Source organism: Oryctolagus cuniculus, chromosome 4, assembly GCF_051225735.1.
Source record: "Oryctolagus cuniculus isolate XC-2025 breed Fujian yellow rabbit chromosome 4, ASM5122573v1, whole genome shotgun sequence".
Taxonomy (NCBI): Eukaryota; Metazoa; Chordata; class Mammalia; order Lagomorpha; family Leporidae; genus Oryctolagus; species Oryctolagus cuniculus.
In genome coordinates, this window is record NC_142870.1 from 59,711,185 (window position 1) to 59,732,183 (window position 20,999).

The 20,999-nt window shown below is 39.9% G+C and overlaps 1 pseudogene; it reads right to left on the reverse strand.

The window, feature by feature from the left end:
• LOC149126981 (large ribosomal subunit protein eL34 pseudogene) overlaps positions 1 to 20,185 on the reverse strand; it is a 43,805-nt pseudogene extending 23,620 nt beyond the window's left edge.
• Between the last annotated feature and the right edge of the window lie 814 nt (positions 20,186 to 20,999).

Here is a 20,999-nt window from a genome sequence, read left to right on the forward strand (position 1 = left end):
TTTTTTTTTTTTTACTTTTATTTAATGAATATACGTTTCCAAAGTACGAATAATGGATTACTATGGCTTCCCCCCCATACCGTCCCTCCCACCCACAACCCTCCCCTTTCCCACTCCCTCTCCCCTTCCATTCACATCAAGATTCATTTTCGATTATCTTAATATACAGAAGATCAGCTTAGTATACATTAAGTAAGGATTTCAACAGTTTGCTCCCACACAGAAACATAAAGTAAAAAATAATAGATGATTTTTTTTTAATGATGATGAAATCAGATCAGACCTATTGTCATGTTTAATCCCAGTGAGAGTCAAGTTGGGAGTTGATAGTTTCTTTTCTTTTCTTTTCTTTTCTTTTTTTTTTTTTTTTTACGGAGGATCAGTTTAGTATGCATTAAGTAAAGATTTCAACAGTTTGCACCCCCATAGAAACACAAAGTGAAATATATTATTTGAGTACTCGTTATAGCATTAAATCTCAATGCACAGCACATTAAGGACAGAGATCCTACATGAGGAGTAAGTGCACAGTGACTCCTGTTGTTGACTTTACCAATTGACACTCCTGTCTATGGCATCAGTAGTCTCCCTCTGCTCCAGTCATGAGTTTCCAAGGCTATGGAAGCCCTTGAGTTCTCTGACTCTTATCTTGTTTAGACAAGGTCATAGTCAAAGTGGAGGTTCTCTCCTCCCTTCAGAGAAAGGTACCTCCTTCTTTGAAGACCTGTTCTTTCCACTGAGATCTCACTCACAGAGATCTTTTGCCAGAGTGTCTTGGCTTTCCATGCCTGAAATACTCTCATGGGCTTTTCAGCCATATCCGAATGCCTTTAGGGCTGATTCTGAGGCCAGAGTGCTATTTAGGGCATCTGCCATTCTATGAGTCTGCTGAGTATCTCACTTCCCATGTTGGATCACTCTCCCCTTTATTTATTCTATCGGTTAGTGTTAGCAGGTACTAGACTTGCTTATGGGCTCCCTTTGACTCTTAGTCCTTTCATTATGATCAATTGCGAACTGAAATTGATCACTTGGACTAGTGAGATGGCATTGGTACATGCCACCTTGATGGGATTGAATTGGAGTCCCCTGGTATGTTTCTAACTCTACCATTTGGGGCAAGTCAGCTTGAGCATGTCCCAAATTATACATCTCTTCCCTCTCTTATTCCCACTCTTATGTTTAACAGGGATTACATTTCAGTTAAATTTCAACACTTAAGAATAACTGTGTATTAATTACAGAATTAAACCAGTCATATTAAGTAGAACAGACAAAAAAACTACTAAGAGGGATAATGTATTAAGTTTTTCATTAACAGTCAGGGCTATGCTGATCAAGTCACCATTTCCCATAGTGTCCATTCCACTTCAACAGGTTTCCTTTTTGGTGTTCAGTCAGTTGTCACCGATCAGGGAGAACATATGGTATTTGTCCCTTTGGGACTGGCTTATTTCACTCAGCATGATGTGTTCCAGATTCCTCCATTTTGTTGCAAATGACTGGATTTCGTTGTTTCTTACTGCGGTATAGTATTCTAAAGAGTACATATCCCATAATTTCTTTATCCAGTCTACCGTTGATGGGCATTTAGGTTGGTTCCAGGTCTTAGCTATTGTGAATTGTGCTGCAATAAACATTAGGCTGCAGACTGCTTTTTTGTTTGCCAATTTAAATTCCTTTGGGTAAATTCCAAGGAGTGGGATGGCTGGGTCGAACGGTAGGGTTATCTTCAGGTTTCTGAGGGATCTCCAGACTGACTTCCATAGTGGCTTGACCAGTTTGCATTCCCACCAACAGTGTGTTAGTGTCCCTTTTTCCCCACATCCTCGCCAGCATCTGTTGTTGGTAGATTTCTGAATGTGAGCCATTCTAACCGGGGTGAGGTGGAACCTCATTGTGGTTTTGATTTGCATTTCTCTGATTGCTAATGACCTTGAACATTTTTTCATGTGCCTGTTGGCCATTTGGATTTCCTCTTTTGAAAAATGTCTATTGAGGTCCTTGGCCCATCTCTTAATTGGGTTGTTGGTTTTGTTTTTGTGGAGTTTCTTGATCTCTTTGTAGATTCTGGTTATTAACCCTTTATCTGTTGCATAGTTTGCAAATATTTTTTCCCATTCTGACGGTTGTCTCTTCACTCTCCTGACTGTTTCTTTTGCAGTACAGAAACTTCTCAATTTGATGCAATCCCAATAGTTAATTTTGGCTTTGACTGCCTGTGCCTCCCGGGTTTTTTCCAGAAACTCTTTGCCTGTGCCAATATCTTGAAGGGTTTCTCCAATGTTCTCTAGTAACTTGATGGTGTCAGGTCGTAGATTTAGGTCTTTAATCCATGTTGAGTGGATTTTTGTGTAAGGTGTAAGGTAGGGGTCTTGCTTCATGATTCTGCACGTGGAAATCCAATTTTCCCAGCACCATTTATTGAATAGACTGTCCTTGCTCAAGGAATTAGTTTTAGATCCTTGATCAAATATAAGTTGGCTGTAGATGTTTGGGTTGATTTCTGGTATTTCAATTCTGTTCCATTGGTCTATCCATGCTGTTTTGATTACAACTGCCCTGTAGTATGTCCTGAAATCTGGTATTGTGATGCCTCCGGCTTTGTTTTTGTTGTACAAGATTGCTTTAGCTATTCGAGGTCTCTTGTGCCTCCATATAAATTTCAGCACCAATTTTTCCAGATCTGAGAAGAAGGTCTTCGGTATCTTGATTGGTATTGCATTGAATCTATAAATTGCTTTTGGGAGAATGGACATTTTGATGATATTGATTCTTCCAATCCATGAGCATGGAAGATTTTTCCATTTCTTGGTATCCTCTTCTATTTCTTTCTTTAAGGTTTTGTAATTTTCATCGTAGAGATCTTTAACGTCTTTGGTTAAGTTTATTCCAAGGTATTTGATTGTTTTTGTAGCTATTGTGAATGGGATTGATCTTAGAAGTTCTTCCTCAGCCATGGCATTGTCTGTGTATACAAAGGCTGTTGATTTTTGTGCATTGATTTTATACCCTGCTACTTTGCCAAACTCTTCTATGAGTTCCAATAGTCTCTTAGTAGAGTTCTTTGGGTCCCCTAAATAAAGAATCATGTCATCTGCAAAGAGGGATAGTTTGAGTTCTTCTTTCCCAATTTGTATCCCTTTAATTTCTTTTTCTTGCCTAATAGCTCTGGCTAGAACCTCCAGAACCATATTGAATAGCAGTGGTGAGAGTGGACATCCCTGTCTGGTCCCAGATCTCAGTGGAAATGCTTCCAACTTTTCCCCATTCAATAGGATGTTGGCTGTGGGTTTTTCATAGATTGCTTTGATTGTATTGAGGAATGTTCCTTCCAAACCCAGTTTGCTTAGAGTTTTCATCATGAACGGGTGTTGTATTTTATCAAATGCTTTCTCGGCATCTATTGAGAGAATCATATGGTTTTTCTTCTGCAGTCTGTTAATGTGGTGTATCACATTGATTGTCTTGCGCACATTAAACCATCCCTGCATACCAGGGATAAATCCCACTTGGTCTGGGTGGATGATCTTTCTGATGTGTTGTTGCATTCTATTGGCGAGAATTTTATTGAGGATTTTTGCATCTATGTTCATCAGGGATATTGGTCTGTAATTCTCTTTCAGTGCTGCATCTTTTCCCGGCTTAGGAATTAAGGTGATGCTGGCTTCATAGAAAGAATTTGGGAGGATTCCCTCTTCTTTAATTGTTCTGAATAGTTTGAGAAGAATTGGAGTTAGTTCTTCTTTAAACGTCTGGTAGAATTCAGCAGTGAATCCATCTGGTCCTGGGCTTTTCTTTGTTGGGAGGGCCTTTATGACTGTTTCAATTTCTGTTTCAGTTATGGGTCTGTTTAGGTTTTCGATGTCTTCCTGGTTCAATTTAGGTAGGTTGCATGTGTCCAGGAAAATATCCATTTCTGATAGGTTTCCCTGTTTGCTGGCATACAAGTCCTTGTAGTAATTTCTGATGATTCTTTTTATTTCTGTGGTGTCTGTTGTTACATTTCCTTTTTCATCTCTGATTTTATTGATTTGGGTCTTTTCTCTTCTTTTTTTAGTTAGTTGGGCCAATGGGGTGTCAATTTTGTTTATTTTTTCAAAAAACCAGCTCCTCGTTTGGCTGATTTTTTGTAATGTTTTTCTTGATTCAATCCTGTTGATTTCTTCTCTGATTTTAATTATTTCTCTTCTCCTACTAGATTTGGGTCTGGTTTGCTGTAGGTTTTCTAGATCCTTGAGGTGAATTGAAAGCTCATGTATTTGGTGCCTTTCCAATTTCTTGATGTAGGCACCTATTGATATAAACTTTCCTCTTAACACTGCTTTTGCTGCGTCCCATAAGTTTTGGTATGTTGTGCTGTTATCCTCATTTACTTCCAGAAAGTTTTTTATTTCTCTTTTGATTTCTTCTATGACCCATTGTTCATTCAGGAGCATGTTGTTCAATCTCCATGTGTTTGCGTATGCTCTAGGGATTCCTGAGTTGTTCATTTCCAACTTCATTCCTTTATGGTCTGAGAAGCTGCATGGTATGATTCTAATTCTTTTGAATTTGCTGAGACTTGCTTTATGGCCTAGTATGTGGTCAATCCTAGAGAAGGTTCCATGTACTGCTGAGAAGAATGTATAATCTTTAGCTGTAGGATTGAAAGTTCTGTATATATCTGTTAGATCCATTTGGGCTATAGTGTCGTTTAAATCTACTGTATCCTTGTTGATCTTCTGTCCTATTGATCTGTCTATTTCTGAGAGTGGAGTATTGAAGTCCCCCAGTACTACTGTATTGGGGTCTAAGTCTCCCTTTAAGTCCGTTAACAAATCTTTTAGATAAACCGGTGCCCTGTAGTTAGGTGCATATACATTGATAATTGTTATATCTTCCTGTTGAATTGATCCCTTAATCATTATGTAGTGTCCCTCTTTGTCTCTCTTAACAGTTTTTGTGGTTTATTTCGTCTGCTATTAAGATGGCTACACCAACTCTTTTTTCATTTCTGTTGGCATGGTATATCTTTTTCCAGCCTTTCACTTTCAGTCTGTATGGATCTTTGTTGGAAAGATGTGTTTCTTGTAAGCAGCAAATAGATGGGTTTTGTTTTTTAACCCAATCAGCCAAACGGTGTCTTTTAACTGGACAGTTCAGGCCATTCACGTTCAATGTGACTAATGATAAGTGGTAACTTTGCCCTGCCATTTGCCAAAGATAAGTTCTAATATATGCTTTGAATTCCCTGTGATCTTTTGCTGTGAGCTTTCCTTCCTTGGTTTCCTTCCTTTACCTTCTTTCATATTGATGACCGTGTTTCTTTGTTTCTGTGTGTAACACATCTTTAAGCATCTTTTGCAGGGCTGGACGAGTGGCAACAAATTCTTTCAATTTCTGTTTGTTATGAAAAGTCTTTATTTCACCTTCATTCACAAATGATAGCTTTGCAGGATATAATATTCTGGGCTGGCAGTTGTTCTCTCTTAGTACCTGGGCTATATCTCGCCATTCCCTCCTAGCTTGTAGAGTTTCTGATGAGAAGTCAGCTGTGAGTCTGATTGGAGATCCTCTGAGAGTAATCTGACGTTTCTCTCTTGCACATTTTAGGATCTTTTCTTTATGTTTCACTGTGGAGAGTTTAATTACAACGTGTCGTGGTGAGGGTCTCTTTTGGTCGTGTTTATTAGGGGTTCTGTGAGCTTCCTGTACTAGGATTTCTCTGTCCTTCTCCAAACCTGGGAAATTTTCTGCTAATATCTCACTAAAAAGGCCTTCTAATCCTTTCTCCCTCTCCATGCCTTCAGGAACTCCTAGAACCCGAATGTTGGGTTTTTTAATAGTATCCTGAAGATTCCCGACAATATGTTTTAGATTTCTAATTTCCTCGTCTTTTCTTTGGTCTGACTGTATCCTTTCCTGTTCTCTGTCTTCTAAGTCCGATATTCTCTCTTCTGCTTCTCCCATTCTGTTTGTAAGGCTTTCTATTGTGTTTTTCATTTGATCTATTGAATTCTTCACTTCAGTCACTATCCCAGTTTCCTGTTGTACTAGTTGTTTCGTTTCATTTTGATTCCTCCTTAATATTTCATTTTCACGAGAGAGATTTTCTATCTTGTCCATTAAGGATTTCTGTAGTTCAAGAATTTGTTTTTGAGAGCTTCTTAATGTTCTTATCAATTTTTTGAGATCTGCTTCTTGCATTTCTTCTATGTCATCATCCTCATAATCTTGAATTGGGGTGTCTTTTTCATTTGAGGGCTTCATGGTGACTTCCTTGTTTTTATTACCTTGGTTTTTGCGTTTGTTATTTGTCATATTGGAGATATTTGGTTTCTTCACTGTGGTGCTTTTTCTTGTTATACTATGACTCTAGATTAAGTGGACTATCTGTTTTTGATGGAGCCTTAGGGCTTGAGATGGGTGTGGCCTGAGAGCTCTGTTTGGTGTGCCAAAGGTGACACTCCCAGGTTAGGCGTGGTAAACCTCTCTCTCTCTCTCTCTCTTTTTTTTGATTCAAAAGGGAAGTTATTCTGCACAGCTGAACGAAGTTGGAGGTAGTTAGCAGGCAAATGATATACCCACAGGAGCCAGAGATCAGAAGCTCTTTCCCAAGGACCACACAGGGAATCTGTTCGGCCCTCAGAGTGGGCTCAAATTCTCCTTCAGTCTCCCACTGGGTTGCCAAAGTTACGGAATTGTAGCGTCTCTGGAGAGTGCTCACGTGAATTCCGTGAGTTCTCTCCCCCACCGTCTCTTTTTTCACAGTCTCAGTTCAGTAGCACCATAAATTTACTAGGTCCTAATCTCCTGTTAATTCACACCTGCCCAGAGTTATGACGTATGTCCAAGATGGCGCCTGCTCTTTGTCTTGCTCGCCCTTGAGAGGTGAGCGGAGAGAGAGAAACCCGTGTCCGTACCAGTCACCTTTTTTTTTTTTCCCTCTCTCTCTCTTCCAGTTAGCTTGGTGAAGTACCCCCCGCCCCGGGGGTCGTTCCCTCTAGTCTCCTCTCTCCGCTTGCCTGCCGGTGTCTCGGGTTATTGAGGTTCGGCTCACCTCGCGTTCCAGCGCTGGTGTGTTGAGTCTGCCGCTGGTGTCCTGAACTGTGGGCTCCCACGCTCTCCACGCAGGTCTGCTCCCCTTCCAGCGCCGATGTGTGGACTCGGAGCCCTGGACGTCCCAAGTCTCCCCGCTGTTGCACTCCCCTTCGAGCACTTGCGCGCAGACCCTGCAGCTTGCGCAGCTCAGTCCTGTGGCTCGGCTTCCGCGGCTCAGTCCCGCGGCTCGGTCCTGCGGCTCGGCTTTCGCGCATGGTGGGTGACCTTGTTCTCCCAGTAGGTCCTCCGATTCACGCCCACTGGATCCAGAAGAGTTTTGTCTGCAATATTTTCCTGGTTCTTTTTTCTGAGGCTACCGTAACTCCCCTTTTATTAAACTAAATTTTCCCGGACTATCGGTGCGCGCCCTCACTATTCCGCCATCTTGGCTCCGCCCCTTTTTTTTAGGGATTTTTTTTTATTTGAAAGGCAGAGTTACAGAGAGACATAGGCAGAGAGAGAGAGAGAGAGAGAGAGAAAGAGAGAGGTTTTCCATCTGCTGGTTCACTCCTTAAATGTCCACACAGCTAGAGCTGAAGCCCAGAGCCAGGAGCTTCTTTCAGGTCTCAACGTAGGTGCAGGAACCATCTTCTATTGCTTTCCCAAGCAATTGCCGAGAGCTGGATTGGAAGTGGAACAGCCAGGACTTGAACCAGCGCCCATATGGGATGCCGGCACTGCAGACAGTGGCTTTACAAGCACCTGCCCTGCAAAACTTTTTTTTATTAAATATTTGAGACATTTATAAAATACAATGTGCTTATCATAATAAAAGGAATTATTTTAAGAAAAAGAAAGATAATAATGTAGCAGCAAAAGGTTGATATACCTGAAGTTATCGCTGGTGCTGCAGCTAACAAAAGAGATAATGAAAATCATTGGAGAAGATTAGTTCAGTGGTCAAAACCAAAGAGAGTATGATTAAAATAAAAGAGAAAAACTTAATATTATTTTCTATCCTGGTTTAAATTCCCACATAATGACACCTCATATTTATGATGAACCAAAGGAAGGAATTAGGCTATTATCTTTAGTTCTACAAAAAAAGGGAAAAAAACTAGTGTAGGTTGGAAAACTTCTTTGGCTTAGCATCAAGAAAAGTGTACATATGAGTACATTTAGGTGGGGAATTGAAAACACCATGAATGATATAGGTCACTATTTTATGATTTAAAACTTAATTCAAGATCTGTCTGAACCTATCTCAGGATATGAGCAGAAAATTATAGCGCTTTTTTTTTTCCCACCAGCAAGCAATCAGTGAACATTTTATGATTTTTCCAATGAATGTCAGATGCTTATACTTCAGTTTCCATCATTATACTCATAAAATGTTCACATGCATGAAAAAGAAAAATTTCCTATATGGACATTCCTGCCAGAATTTTACATATATAATATCCATTCACTTTTTAAAGAACCATGTTTTTGAAGAAACATACACTGTAAGTTCAATTTAGATATCGTGGATGAAAAATTTCTAAAATATCTGCTATCCCAACTTGTGAAATGACAATAATCAATTTTAGATTTTATGAGTCTTCCTGAATTCATTTCATGATTATTTAATATTCCACCATCATTTTTAAAGTGAGGCTAAACTAGAGACAAATTGACAACAAAGAAATGATGCTGATGAAAGAGTCTCGGGTGATTGCTGATGTCATAAATAAGAGTGCCAATTGTTAAATCAACAACGAGAGTCACTGGGTACATGCTCCCCAAGTAGGATCTCTGTCCTTAATGTGTTTTACTATGAAACTTAAAAGCAACACTACTAGTCGAACAATACACTGTACCTTGTGCGGTTGTGTGAGTACAGCCTGTTGAAATCCTTACTTAGTATATACTAAGTTGATCTTCAGTATATGAAGGTAATTGAAAGTGAAACTCGATGAAGGCGGGATGGGAGAGGGAGTGGGAGAGGGGAAGGCCACGGGAGGGAGGGAGGGAGGTTGGGGGGGGAAGCCACAACAATACAAAAGTTGCACATTGTAAATTCACATTTATTAAATAAAAAAACTATATAACAAACAAACAAACAAACAAAAAGAACAATACTTTACCCTTTTAGTATTTTTTATGTTCTACTTAAAACTATTGGTTGAACTCTGTAATTAATACACAATTACTCTTAGGTGTTTAATTAATGCTATAACTAGTACTCAAATAGTATTTTACACTTTGCGTTTCTGTGTGGGTGCAAACTGTTGAAATCTTTACTTAATATATGCTAAACTGATCTTCTGTATATAAAGAGAATTGAAAATTAATCTTGATGTGAATGGAAGGGGAGAGGGAGTGGGAGAGGGGAGTGTTGTGGGTGGGAGGGAAGTTATGGGGGGGAAGCTATTGTAATCCATAAGCTGTACTTTGGAAATGTATGTTCATAAAATAAAATAAAATAAAAATAAAAAATAAAAAAAGAAATGATGCTGATATGTTATTATTAACTGAAGAATGAGGTATTTAGGTAAAAATTCTTCCTGAAAGGATGGGAATGCCAACTTTAATGAGAGGATAGGATATATTTGACATAGTTGTTAAATTACATATTCAAGAACATGGATTAGAACATCAGATCGGTCCAAAACCTAAGCCTTGACTTTGTCCAATTCTTTTGCTTTGCCCAGATTGGTTGATGACTAGTCAGGACCATATTCCACTCTATTTCCTGTCTTCATATGTTCTTTGTTGAAGCCAGATACATCAAAGGGAAGATTGTATTATAGTTTAAAAAGCTGCTTATCAATGTTCCAAATGCAGTAGGAATAACTGAACTCCTGATAGGAGTACCTGGAACAGGGCTTGTCTCAGGATCTAGAGTCCTGAAACAATCGCTCATTTTCATGGAACCACCTTTTGATAAGTTTCAGTGTCATGATCAAATTTTACCTCGAGAATCTTATATAATTCAATACAATAATTGTGACGGTGGCAAGAACTGGTGTTTTCCTATAGCCAACATGTTTTTATTTTATTTTTAATGAGTTGTGATGTTTAAGAAGATGGCATTAGTTAAGTTGCATTTAATGAACCTAAAATAGGAAACAGATGAGATTTTAACCCTTGATAGTAGCATCCCTATTGTGTGTATCTGTATGCATGTGTGTAACATATATCTATAATGCTATTATACTTATTATATTCCTTAGACTTTAGAATATTTCTGTAGCATTTTTCTGGGTGGAAATTCACATTAAGTAGGCTATATGATGGCATTATTAGATACTTTATCTGTTCTTACATTTTCCAGAAAGGCCATCTTCATTTGCATTTCTTTGGGAAATTTAAATTTCTTTTAACATTGTATTTATCTTTTCCACTAGTCCTTATTATTGGCTGACAAACATTTTCACAGTTTGGACAATGTCAAGCTTGAGAAAGTAGCACAATATCTAAGATATTAATTTAACAAGTTAGCAAAGTGTTCATGTATCCTCATTGCCTAAAAAACCTGCAAAATCAATAAAATAGAATACTACTCAGCTATACTTTCCTTTGTCAGATTACCTGAGTATCCTTAACTGCAACTAACCGCTGTGCTTCCCACTAATCATTACTATCTGTAGCAAGCAGATCCTTCCCCAAGAAAATGTGATATTTGCAAGTTTTATTTTCTAGCTCCTACCTATCTTTATTTTGACCTCCCACTCATCTCAGGTACCTTAAATCAACACATGTGGTGGGTAAATTGATTCTTATTTTCATATGAATACAAATTTTAAACACATTTGTGGAAAAGGTTTTATTAGCCATTTCACCACCATAGGAAACTTCAAAATGTAATAGTTCCCTCCCCATTCTTGAAGTACACAGACAATTTTCTTTTTCTTGGGCATTTATAGACCCCCTGGATATGTCAGGAAGGGGTTTATCTGAATGGATTGAAAAGCATACCCTTTGCAGGACAATAGACTACAAGAATCGGGCTGCTGATCATACTACATCCTAGTCTGCTTGAGGTCCTCCTGGGTGACTCAGCTTCCTCCTGATGACAAAACACATCAGCAATGAACCTCCAAACTGAGTTCGTTCACCCAATGAGCAGAAGAGAGAAAAGCCAATCTCTGACAATGGGATGGGGGAAGAAAATAGGTGCTTTTTTCTGAAGTACAGAACATGAAGCTGGGGGGCTTTTGTTTAATTCCTAGGCTCTCTGAGGGAGAGGTAAATTTTCTTATAGCTTGAAGTTGAAGCTGAGAGCTGCATGTTCAGTGTCCAAACTCCTGGTTGGTCAGTGATGCTGGTAGCAGTCTTCTGATTGGTTAGAAAATGCCATTCTCTTCAGGGAATGTTTATGATGGCCAGGTGGGCTTCAGGTGGTCAACAAGGGTCATGTGTAGGTGTTAGTTCTACTCTGCCCTGACCTGGAATTCCACTACACAAACACCAGTGTACAGTATTGGTCATCTAGGTTCTTATCTATTGGAGAAGTAAATCACTCCTTGAGTCCAAGGATTAGGATTTTGTAGGGTCAGCTGTACTCCTAGCTCATTTCATGAATTCCTTTTGATAAAAGACAAACAAAGTCACCTTGGGCTAGCAGACATAGATGAGACAAGTTCCTGCCTTTTCATTACTGGGTTTCAATTTCAGAGTGCCTGGCAGTAAGCCCCAGCTCCATCCCTGGTTCTGGCTTTCTGTTAATGCCAGGATTCTGGGAGGAAGCAGGTGATGGCTCAAATACTTTGGTTTCTGCTGCTTGGGTGGGAGACACAGATTGAGTTCCCGGCTCCCGATTTTGGCCTGGCACCATGTGTTACAGGCATCTGGGGAGTGACACAGAGGATGGGAGCTCTGTCTGTCTGTCTCTGTGTTTCTCTGCTACTCAAAGAAATCTTTTAAAAAAAAAAATCTCTTTAAATAAGGCTAGAAAGCAACATTTTTTTCTAGCCTCTGTTCTGTTCATTCCTCGCTATGATGAACTATGACTTGCGAGGATCTTGGTAAGAACATTACTACTGCATTTTCCCAGTAGCCTTGCTCAAGTCATTGTCTTTCTGATGGAGAAAACTGCTGCTTCTCTCTCTACAGATCTAGGAAAGAAAGGTTGTGAGGGTGGACTTTTCACAGTTTCTCTGTTACTGTTGAATGTAACTGTAGTTTATAAAATTAACTTTTTTACTATGTTCTTTTTAAAGTATAATCTACCAAAAAAAAATAAGATGTTCTTACTTGCAGATTAACTTTTCTTCCCTTTTCCCATGTGCTTACAAAGACATACAGTTGCACATGTTTTCTGTATGTACTGACTTCAAGGCCATAACCCATAAAAAAAATGCCCTTCATCTGGTGACAAAAGTTAAAAGATCCTAGAGGGCTGAATGTGCAAGAGTAATCTTAAAAGAAATTATATTAATTCCATCAAAATGGAGGGGGATTTTCTCATCCTAGATAGATCAGAGTGCACGATATGTCATCAAATGAAATTGGACACTTGAGGGCTCTTCATAGCTCATAATTATTGATTAGAATGGCAAACGGAGTAATTTGTAGGCAACCAGCTTGTGACACATTGTAATGAAGGAACCATATGTGGAAGTGTGTAAAATTAACAGGAGTGGTGTTACTCCTTCAGCATTTTAGATGAAAAACACGTGCAGTTTTGAAACTTTAGATTTGCTATTTCAAAGACTCTTAGAGCATCTGTTAAGAATTGCATGATCTAATCTCTAAGGCAGCACACGCAGCCTGCTTTGCAGCATGTCACACTATTACCAAGTAAAGAGCCAGAAAATGAGCAGGCAGGTCACTTTTCACCTCATTAGCACAGCAGGAGGGGGCTCTGGAAAACAAGATGCCAGCAGAAGCCATGGGGCTTGCTAGTATCTTTTTTGAATAACAGAGAAAGGACCCAGCTGTGTACTCCTTCTAACTCTGCACTTCTGTTCTTTCCCGCCCAACCCTTTCCCTTTTTCCTGACCTTTCATCAGCTTGACACCTGTAGTCTTCATAAACCACCATAAAGTCTTATCTGTGGAAAATATAATTCATCCCTATTTTTCTCCTTGGTTTGAACACAGTGATATTCAATATGACATAGATACATAGTCTTTAATGCCCTTGACCATAAGACACTCAGGTACATTTGGACACAGACATGGAAAAGATTGTGGGAGAACATATCTCATTTCTTTCTCTGAGCTGCTTCTGCATAGACAAAATTCTTAAATAAAATTTTGGGGGGGCAAACACCAACATAAAGGATTAAGCCACCACCTGAAACACTGGCATCCCATATGGGCTCAGTTTCAAGTCTTGGCTGTTCTACTTCCAATCCAGCTCGATGCTGATGCACCTGAGGAGGCAACAGAAGGCAGTTTGAGTGCTTTGGCCCCTGCAACCACTTGGGAGACATGGAAGAAGCTCCTGGTTCCTGGACTCACCCTGGCCCCACTCTAGCTATTATGGCCATTTGAGGGAGTGAACCAATGGGTAGAATCTCTCTCTCTGTCTCTCCTTCTTTCTGTAACTCTACTGTTCAAATAAATAAACAAATATTTTAAAATAAAATTTTCTTTCTGCTCTCTGAAATTTTTTTTTGTATTTGCCTCATCTTTACTTTTCTTCCCCCACCTGTCATTGTGATGCTAACTGTACAAGCCTTGGTTCCCAGATGCCTACATTGATGAGACTCATCCTGCCAACCCACAACGGGCAAAGAAAACCAAATGCTGCACAGCTTTCTGCTTTAATTTATTATAATTGGGTCTATTTTTATACAGAATAGTGTAGCAGATTCTAAGTAATAAAAGAGCTAAGGCTTCCCAGGCAAGGACAGTGTAAAACGCATCCTGCTGACTGCTTTATAATCACTGTCTCTGTTCATCATCACAACAGCAGTGAATGGAAGGTGCTATTCTTATCCCCATTTGGAGTGAGGAAACTTCAATTTGTAGGTATTCAGTGCTTTCACACCTCTCAGAGGCCATTTCAGAATTCTTTTACTTCATCCTTTTCTCCAGCCACTGCTACAGCACCCAGTTCCAAAAGGTTACTGATGGGCTCAACAAAGGAGAAGTCACACTATGCTGTATGCTAATATGCTTTCACTTCTTGCTCCCAGCTCTCTCCTACCCACAAGGTAGGGCAACCACAACTCTACATTCCTGCAAGCAAAGCCCAGAAATGAGAATGCAGACCAATTAAGTCTAATTTTATGAAATATCTCCTGTGCAGGTATTCCTGATGCATGGACATCAGGGGACAACAGGAAATACACTCCCCCTTTTCTCCCTATTGCAGACAGAGACATGTAAGAGTGCTCAGAAGGTCCAGAAGTCAGCGTAACAGAACGATCTTGAACCTGGTTTCCTTGTTCTCTCTTTGTTCTCATGTCTGCATTTCTTCTCCCTTGGATAAGATAACTAAGTAAACGCCTGGCATGCAAACCTATGTCTAAGGCTCTCCTTCCTGCAGATGCAGGCTCTGAGAGACACTGGTGATAGGTTAATTGATTGGATTCCTGCCACCTACATGGGCAACTTGGATTGAATTTCCAGATCCTGGCTTCATTGTAGGCACTTGGGGAGTGATCCAGTGGATGGAAATCTCTCCCACCTCCCCCTACCAATTAAAAAAAAAGTATCAAAAATAACAAAGGCAAAAATAGAAAAAAAAACTTTCTTGCCATATCTTCTATTTTAATATCTGCTGCCAAAAATTTCTAGGGGCTGGTGTTGTGGTATAGCAGGTAAAGCTGCCCTCCTGCAACACCAGCCTCCCACTTGGGCACCAGTTCTTGTCCCTGGCTGTGCCACTTCTTACCCAGCTGCCTGCTGGTGGCCTGGGAAAAGCAGCAGAATTTGACTGAAGTGCTTGAGTCCTTGCCACCCATGTGGGAGACTGGAAGAAGCTCCTGACTCCTGGTTTCTGGCTTGGGCCTGGCCAGCACTGGTCATTGTGGCTATCTGGGGAGTTAACCAACGGATGGAAGATCTCTCTGTCTCTGTATCTGTCTATCTCTCTCTGTAAATTTGGCTTTCAAAAATAAATAAATCTTAAAAAAAAAAAAGAATGTTCAGAGGGAGGAGTAACACTGATACATAGATAATTGTGAGGGCATGGGATAAATTTATTTAGAAAATATGTGGATATAATATTTTATACATGCAACTTTGTAATGAAATAAATTTGTTTTCTATAAACCCACTGTCCAAAACATTCTATTTGAAGTATATTTTTGGGACAATCACCAAGAAATATCATTCTGTTGTAATTTGAAATAATATCTGTTAATAAAAATAACTTTATCATTTACCATCCCTTGCTTCACATATAATTATTATTGTCATAATCAAAATAATGATAAGGGCTGGTGGTGTGAGCTGCCACCTGCAATGCCAGCATCCCCTGTGGGCGCCTGTTCAAGTCTGGGCTACTCTGCTTTCGATTGAGCTCCCTGCTAGTGAACGTGGGAAAGCACAGGAAGATGACCCAAGTGCTTGGGCCTGTTCTATCCATGCTGGAGACCTTGATGAAGTTCCAGGCTCCTGACTTCTTCCTGGCCCAACCCTGGTCATTGTAGTCATTTGGAGAGTGAACCAGCAGATGAAAGATCTCTCTCTCTCTCTCTCTCTCTCTCTCTGGCTCTCCCTCTGTCTCTGTAATTCTGCCTTTCAAATAAATAAATAAATCTTTAAAATGATAATGAGTGGTTTTTTGATATAGTAATAAAGGAATGATGACCAAATGTAAAGCACACTAGTAATTGATCTCAGCAAATTATTCATTTTAAGAGGGGTCTTCAAAAAGCCCATGGATGGCTGTGTTTGGTATAATGATTAAGCTGCTGCTTGAAACACATCCTATATCAATGTGCCTGAGTGTAACGCCTGGCTCTGCTCTCCATTCCAGCTTCCTGCTAGTGTGCACCCTGGAAGGCAGCAGGAGATGGCTCAAGTAGTTGGTTCCCTGTGACACATGTGGGACACTCAGGCTGAGTTCATGGCTCCTGGATTAGGCTGAGACCAGCCCTGGTCATTGTGGGTATTTGAGGAGTTCACCAGTGGAATGGGAAATCTCTCCCTGTCTGTCCTTCTTTGTCTTTCTGTGTCTCTCAGTCTTTCAGGTAAATAAAATAAAATAAACAAACAAACAAATCAATAAATATTTTTAAAGTTCCTAGAAAATGCTATTAAGAAAGAATTATGTACAGGTTTTTAGAAAGCTAATTATTTATCTATTTATTTATTTGAAAGGCAGAGCTACAGAGAGAAAGAGAAAGAGAAAGAGCAAGATCTTCCATTAGCCAGTTCACTCCCTAAGTGGTGCCACCAATGTCCTGGGCTAGGCCAGGCCAAAGCCAGGAATTTGGAATTCCATTCAGGTTTCCCACGTGCATGGCAGGGACCCAACCACTTAGGCTTTCTTCTGATGCTTTCTCAGTCACACTGGCTGGGAGCTGAATCAGAAATGTAGCAGTCAGGACCTGAACTGGTGCTTGGATATGGGATGCCAATTGCAGGCGGCTGCTTTATCTGCTGTACCACAATGTTGGTCCCTATATATGGATTTTTATAGTATTTCACATTAAAATAAATTTTATCTCTTAATTCCATGTTCTGTGAATTGTTTGAAAAATCCTCTTACATCCAGTCAAGTCATTACAATTTACTTGCATTAACTGAGAGGGATATATTTTGACAAGCATTTAGCTGTGTTTTCCTAATTGGATAACACCTAATGCAATACAAGTTAACTCCCCAATCTGGATGCTAGTAGATACAGCTTGATATTTGCCACTGCATAAAACAGCAAGCTTTCTTCATTAGCATGCAGCCTGGAGGAAGCAAATCTGCATTGAGAAGTAGAAGGAATCCAAGTACCACATACTGATGGCTGCAGAGAATTCTGTGCACCCAAATTATCCTAAGGAGCAGGTCAGAAAGGCTTGACAATTCTGAGGCCATTCGTTATTGGTGAATATCATCTTATGTTTCTAATGAAAATGAGGACAGTATTGCCTAACTTGTGGTTTATCTAATGGTTTACTGTTTTTTTTTTCCTGCTTGAAGGAATAATTAAAATCACACCGTTTTATATTCAAAAATTGTTTGTGAGATAACAGATAGTAGAAGGATCAGAGATGCAGACTTAAAAATGTTATCAAGGCAGGAGAAGGCATTTGGCACAGAGGTTAAGACATGGCTTGAGACTCCACACCACAGAGCTTCAGTCTGAGTACTGGCTATGCTTTTGATCCAGTTTCCTGTTAATGTGTACCTTAAGAGACTCAGCCCAGCCCTGACTGTTGCAGACATTTGGGAAGCGAACCAGTTAATGGAAGATCTCTCTTACAAATAAAAATGCAAAATAAAAAGTAAAAATAAAGGAATAAAATGTGTGTCAAGGGTTAGAAGTTCTGTAATGAAACATGAGATGAATTTGGTTATATTTGCGTTAAAACACAAACAGCTGAGAATTGCTAACCATTAAGCATCCTCTCATTAAAGTCAGGTAGAAACATTTGTTAGTAAAATGGCACAGTCCCAACATCATCCTAGGCTCTAGCCCCCACTGCCATTGCTGGAAGCCAGGCGGCCCAACCACAGGTGTCAGCTCCACTCCCATCCTAATGGGATTCAATGCTCCCACTTTCCTGCCCGCCCCCCGGCAAAGTTTTAAAAGGACCTGTTCCTGAAGGTGTGGCTCTCTTTCTCTCCATCTCCTGATCTCACTGTCTTTCTCTCTGACCCTTGATCTCTCTCTGTATCTTTCTCTTAAGCTCTCCTTCTCCCTCTTTTTACTTCTTTGCCCCTTCCCTCCGGTCTGTTGGGTTTCCCCCGATAAACCCTTCCCCTTACTCTGATGTTTGGTGTGTTTTGTGGCAGCCTTACAATATTTCCATAAAACTGCCTTTAAAGATTTATCTATTCATTTATTTATATGTTTGTTTATTTAAAAGGCAAAGCAATAGAGAGATGGTAAGAGACAGAAAAGGAGACGGATTTTCCATCCACTGGCTTGCTCTCCAATTACCTGTATTAGCTGGGGCTGGGTAAAGCTGAAGCCAGGAGCTTGAATTCCATTAGGATCTCCCACATGGGTTATGGAGGCTCAAATATGGCCTCCTGTGTGCTCAAATATGTGGCCTCCTGCGTGCATTTGTAGGGAGCTGGATTGGAAGTCGAGTAGCTCGGACTTACCCGTGCTCTGATATTGTATGCTGATGGGTGGCGAGAGGCAGCTTAACTCACTGCACCACATCACCAGCATTGGGTAAAAGTGCCTGTAGAAAGTTCAGGCTCATTAGAAAATGGAAAACATAAAGAAGGGGCACTAGAAGTTTACAACAACGGAGAGAAATTTTTGTGATGATTAAAAAAAAAAAAAAAAAGCACTTACAAAACAACCAGAATTGCACCTTTCAGTATGTCTCTTTAACTTTTACCCAAATAATGGTGGTGACGTTTTCCTTACCCTGCCCTAGTTTGAAGATATTCCAAAATAGCTCAGTATCCGACAGAATGCCAAATTCCAGATCTGCAGCCTCAACAACACTCAAAATATGTTATTTGAAATATTTTACACACAAGTAGCATAGTTACCCATTGCCTTCCAGAGCCATTCTTCAAACTTAATAAAAGATAATCTTGTGTGAAAGTCTGCTGTTATACAATGGACCATTTCTGATTCTTAAGAGAAGTGCTTTTCATGGAAGTATTCCTTTACACTCTGAAATTAGACTTGAAAAGGATCTGGACTATTTCTTGACTAATATAATTCACTACGTCCTCTGGCATTTACATCAACTAGGGAGTAAGAAAGAGAGGGAGTAAATCAACATTGTGCGCTACATTTTATTCAACTCTCAGTTATCCTGTAATGAGTCATCCAGAACTCTACTTTTCTCACCTTTAATCCTGTTCACTGCTCAGTAAAGTGGTGATCTATTTGGAAGCAAACTTCTTTGTCATCAATAAATGTTTCCAGGGAGGTTTGTCAGTAACTGCCATTTTACCAAATCTCATTTTAGGGATTCTGCATTCTGTAAAAATATTGTAAATGCTCTGAAAGTTACTGAAAAGTGTTTACAGGAGGTGATAATGGAACCAACCAAAGCCCACATGAACCAGGCGGTCAACCAAATGCTGCTACAGGGATATACTCAGCTCCCCACCTAGGAAACAGTGGAGTGAGACATTGCCCCATGCCAGCAAGGAGTAACTCATCACCCCATGTCAGCAGAAAGTAGCTCTAAAGACAGATCATTGCCCCTCCACCACTCCTGGATTTTCAGGCTGATGTAATCCCTTACAACACTTGCTTAATAAAAAAACAAAACGGGAGAATGTTAGTAAAATGGTGTCATCTTATCTGTGGCACCATCTATGACTGGGACGCCATCTTAGACCCTGGCCCCCATCTCCATGTTGCACAGTAGGCTTTGGTCCTAAGCCCCATGGCCCAACCACCAGTGTCAGCTCCACCCGCTACTCCTACTTCCCTGCCAGCCCCCCAGCAAAGGTTTAACAAGACCTGTTCCTGAACACATGCTCTCTCTTGATTTCTTTCTTATGCTCTCTTACCCTCTCTTACTCTCACCCCTCTCCCCCCTGGCCTGTCCAGTCCCCCATCCCCACACCCAACAATAAACCTTTCCTCTAAAAAATAGGGAACTGCATGGTTGGGAACAGAGAGAAGGTGGTAGTTAACTGGAGAGGCTCTTAGCCACTGTCCTTAGCTGCAGCTGAGATCCTTTTCCTAAAGCCTTTCCTTCGTCCACGTAAACCCCTTCTCATTCCCTTCCCTTTCTCTTTTCTATCTCCCTTCCTACCTTTCTCTTTCATCGTAATAGAGTTAATTCTGTATGCATTAGAGGCAAAAAAATGATACAATTGAATACCATTAGGGTCCATTTATATGAAATTCCCTCCTACCAGTTTTATCTTAAATTTTAGCTAATGGGCTCACAAAATATAAAACAAAATTACCATTCTATTTTTAAATACATTTAAATTGAACAATACATTGTTAAAATCTTGTGATTCTATTACATTGTTTTCAAGTTCTGTCCTTTAAATGAGCCTGACTCTTTCAGTGCAGACATACCCATTAGTTTCCTCCTGTGTTCCCACTGGTTAAGGAGGTCACTCATCCGCTCGTAATATTGTTTCTGGATGACTCTTACAAAATGTTCTCATTGTGTGATTATCTTTTTAAGATGATGTCAATTGTTTGCTTTTTAAAAGTTTATTTATTTATTTGAGAGATAGAATGAAAAGAGACAGATATAACAGAGAGCAATCTTCCATCCACTGGCTCACTACCTGCAACAGCACCAGGGCCAATGCCAGGGCCATGAACTCAATTTTGGTCCCCCATCTGGGTGGCAGAAAACCAATGTGTGAGCTAGCACTGCTGCCTCCCGCGTGGCTGTATTAGCAGGAAGCTGGAATCATGAGCCAGAACTCAGGTACTCTCTGATGTGGCATGTGGGTATCTCAACCATTAGACTAAATGCTTGACCTTCAGTCATTTTTAATATTCTTTCCCAGTTCACACTTCCATCTATATGTAATTAAGTAATTTTCTACCTAATTCAATAATTTAATGCTTTTTTTTTAAGTTTTCCTTTCTCTTACTCCATACAGTAACTTTAGGAATCTCAATATATCATCTAGCATTATATCTTCTCAACATACGTTCCTCCAATTAATTCAGGCTCTATTCCTTTTGAGTCATCTTTTATATTGCACCTGCATATTTGTGCAGGCTTTTTCTTCTACAACTGGCAAAGTTCAACTTAAACTTATTAAAAGAAAATATTGGCTCATTGAATTGTTGCAACTATATCTATAAGGTCAACCAAAAGCTTAGGCATTGTTTTTTTTTTCCCAAAGCCCTGATTATACTACACTCAGTGTCATTTTCAGGTACAACTCTCCATTAAATGACAACAATGATCTCTT